The sequence below is a fragment of the Lolium perenne genome, chromosome 4 (genome assembly GCF_019359855.2).
Source record: "Lolium perenne isolate Kyuss_39 chromosome 4, Kyuss_2.0, whole genome shotgun sequence".
In the NCBI taxonomy this organism is placed as follows: domain Eukaryota; kingdom Viridiplantae; phylum Streptophyta; class Magnoliopsida; order Poales; family Poaceae; genus Lolium; species Lolium perenne.
The window spans coordinates 224,115,922-224,119,840 of record NC_067247.2 but is presented as its reverse complement, the minus strand read 5'-3'; the positions used below and the strand labels follow the sequence as shown (position 1 = coordinate 224,119,840).

The 3,919-nt window shown below is 48.8% G+C and overlaps 1 long non-coding RNA gene across 1 annotated transcript; it reads left to right on the top strand.

Moving 5' to 3' along the window:
• Positions 1-1,978: 1,978 nt before the first annotated feature.
• On the top strand, positions 1,979-3,517 carry LOC139838882 (uncharacterized). The gene is made up of 2 exons (XR_011756713.1): positions 1,979-2,515; positions 2,842-3,517. It is a non-coding gene; the product is annotated as an uncharacterized lncRNA (long non-coding RNA).
• The last annotated feature ends 402 nt before the right edge of the window (positions 3,518-3,919 follow it).

Genomic DNA, 3,919 nt, shown 5'->3' with positions numbered 1-3,919 from the left:
GTTTAGTATCCTGTTGAGAGCAACAGTTTATATCATGGCGTCTAAGCAAGATTCTAGCAATTGTATTTAATTTATCTATCATAGCACTTATTATTTTACCAGTTCTTGATTCTCTATAATTATTATAACATTCTATAAGCTCCAAGTAGGTTGTAGGTTCTCCCATAACAGCAGTTTTTAATTTTTTGGTTTTTCAAATTTTTATGGATTTTTGGGTATATGAGACAAATAAAACAAGACAAAAATAAACTAAGCAAAAGTAAACTACGCAAAATAATACTAGACAGAAATAAACTAAGCACAAATAAACTAGACAAAAGTAAACTAGGCAAAACAAAATAAAACGAAATAAAAACAGAGAGAGTGGTAGAGTGTACTCCCCAGGTGAACTTATGAGTAGAGCTATGCCTCCCCGGCAACGGCGCCAGAAAACAGTCTTGATAACCCACAAGTATAGGGGATCGCGATAGTCTTCGAGGGTAGTATAACCCAAATTTATTGATTCGACACAAGGGGAGGTAAAGAATACTTATAAGCCTTAACAACTGAGTTGTCAATTCAGCTGCACCTGGAAAAGCACTAGCAACAGGGGTGATGTGAAAGTAGCAGTAATATGAGAGCAGTAGTAACAGTAACACAGCAGCAGTAATAGCAATATGAGAGCGATGGCACCAGAAAATAGTTGATACTACTTCCAATGACATGTAGAACAAGTATATTATGATGAGAGATGGACCGGGGTTCCCAGCGATCTACACTAGTGGTAACTCTCCAATAACAAGTGGCAAGTGTTGGGTGAACAAATTACAGTTGGGCAATTGATAGGAATCAAAGCATTAAGAAAGAATATCAATTCATTAATCATGTAGGCATGTTTTCCGTATATAGTCGTACGTGCTCGCAATGAGAAACTTGCACAACATCTTTTGTCCTACCAGCCGGTGGCAGCCGGGCCTCAAGGGAAACTACTGGATATTAAGGTACTCCTTTTAATAGAGTACCGGAGCAAAGCATTAACACACCGTGAAAACATGTGATCCTCACATCACTACCATCCCCTCCGGTTGTCCCGATTTCTGTCACTTTGGGGCCATTGGTTCCGGACAGTGACATGTGCATACAACTTGTAGATACAATCTAAGCAATAAGAATAGAGCTCAAATCTAAGATCATGCCACTCGGGCCCTAGTGACAAGCATTAAGCATAACAAGATTGCAGCAACAATAACTTCACAAACTTTATAGATAGACTAATCATAATGTATCATCCATCGGATCCCAACAAACACAACACCGTTTACATCAGATGAATCTCAATCATGTAAGGCAGCTCATGAGACCATTGTATTGAAGTACATGGGGGAGAGTATACCGACATAGCTACTGCTAGAACCCGTAGTCCATGGGGGAACTACTCACGGAGCATGATGGAGGCGGTGGCGTCGATGGAGATGGCTTCCGGGGGCACTTCCCCGTTCCGGTAGGGTGCCGGAACAGAGTTCTGTCCCCCGAATTGGAGTTTCGCGATGGTGGCGGCGCCCCTGGAGTCTTTCTGGAGTTTCGTCAATTGGTACTGCGTTTTTAGGTCGAAAGGGGTTTTATAGGCGAAGAGGCGGCGCAGGGGGGCACCTGGGGGCGCCACACCCTAAGCCGGCGCGGCCTAGGCCTGGCCCGCGCCGCCATGTGGTGTGGTGGCCCCCTGGCCCCTCTCCGACTCTTCTTCGGTGTTCTGGAGCCTTCCGGGAAAAATAGGAGGTTTGGCGTTGATTTCGTCCAATTCCGAGAATATTGCCCGAACAGCCTTTCTGGAACCAAAAACAGCAGAAAACAGGAACTGGCACTGTGGCATCTCGTTAATAGGTTAGTTCCGGAAAACGCATAAAAACATCATAAAGTGCAAGCAAAACATGTAAGTATTGTCATAAAACAAGCATGGAACGACAGAAATTATGGATACGTCGGGGACGTATCAGGACGCTGACACCGGCCGAAATTTCGGCCGTAGTTTTGGCGACGAGCGGCAAGATCGAAGGCCTGGCGAGAAAAAGGAGAGCAGCGATGGGCGATTTACACAAAAATAACCCAAAACTGAAAGAAAAGCACAGACTGACCCTCCGGCGAAACTATTTCACGGATCTAACCCTTTTGTGTGGCGCCCCTCTCATGGGCGCCACACATGCCCATGTGGCGCCCCTGGCGCTGGCGCCACACACCCATCCGACGTGGCCCGTCGACGCTGAGCTGGTGACCCCGATATGACGTGGCAGCACGTGTGGCGGCTTTCCCGCCGGCACCACACTTTGAAAGTGTGGCGCCCCTGGCAAGGGCGCCACACATCCACTTAAGTTTCGGCCGCGCGCGCCCCCAGCCCGACCCAGTTCTTTCTCCTCCCTCTGTTCTTCTTCTCTCCTCCAAAGGCGCCCGGTTTTCTCTCTCCCCCTCTCTCCCCCCCACCAAATCAACCACCAAATCGTCAGATCTGTCTGTGGAGATCGTTCCCCATCCATTTGTCAAGGTAATCTCCTTCGAATCTTCTCCATTCATCCACTAATTTCATAAATCGGGCTAGATTTGGACATGAACCCTAGACATGTTTTTTTTCTTTTGTGCACTCTATATTGTATTGTTTGTGTTGGAGGTGGTAGCCTCATGTATGCATGTGTTTGAACCATAGATTTGTAGAAACCTACATATGAAATTTCACATGTATGTGTATGAACTCTATGTATGTATGTGTATGTATGTGTATGAACCCACATGTATGCCTAGTATTTGTGATGGAGTAACTCATATTTGTTAGTGGAATGCATGGTAATATGGTTCAAAAATGTAAACATGTAGGATGGCCGGTCCCGGTGGCCGGCGAGGCGGTCGAGGCCGCGGTCCTGGGCGCCCCCGGGGCCGGGGAAGGGGCCGCCGCAGTGAAGCAGCAAGGGCCCCACGGTCACCGTCACCTGCATCCTCCTCGTCTTCGCATGAGGAACGCTGCTTCGAGTTCCTCCTCCGCATCGACGACGACCCACTCGGCATCAAGCGGCTACCAGACAAGTTCGCCGAGTTCGTCGACGGCGTCGAGCCGGCACACTTGCAGCTACGGGAGGCTAGCTGCAACTTCTGCCGCTGGTCCGTGGAGGTCCTGTTCGACGGGCAGGGCAAGATGTACCTGCACACGGGGTGGGACAAGTTCACCCGTGACCTCCACCTCGAGCCCCGGCTGCCAGCTAGCCTTCCTATACGAGGGGGACGGCGATATGTTCGTCAAGGTGTTCGACGACACCGCCTGCCGCGTGCACTACCACACCGGCGAATCCGGCTCCGACACCGATATTTAGATCGTCGAGTGTTGTCAACTCTATCTTCGTTGCTTCGTGTTGTTTGAATGCTATCTTAAATTGTATGAAACTATGTGCTACGATGTTAGGTATGATGATGTTATGTCCATGATGTGTGTACAAAATGGCTGTTGATATGATGTGTGTATGACATAGCTTTTGACATGATGGCAGTTTTGTTGGAATATGGTAGGATTTTTCATGGTTTTAACACAAGTCAATGTGTGGCGCCCTTGCCACTGGCGCCACACTGCACTGTGTGGCCCCCGTGGCATCGGCGCCACACATCCATGTCTAATTGCCCAAAACATACTGTAAGACAAATCGTCTGGGACTTAGCCGTTTTGGCGAGGCTCTTTGTGTGGCGCCGATGCCACGGGCGCCACACTAGCATGTGTGGCGCCGATGCCACGAGCGCCACGCAAAGAGGGTCGCCAAAACGGCTAAGGACTTATCGTCCGGAGCCCCTGGATGTTTTCGACCCAATAGTTCATATAAGTTGGCATGTGTGGCGCCGATGCCACGGGCGCCACACTAGCACGTGTGGCGCCAGTGGGAAGGGCGCCACACATTGACTTGTGTTAAAA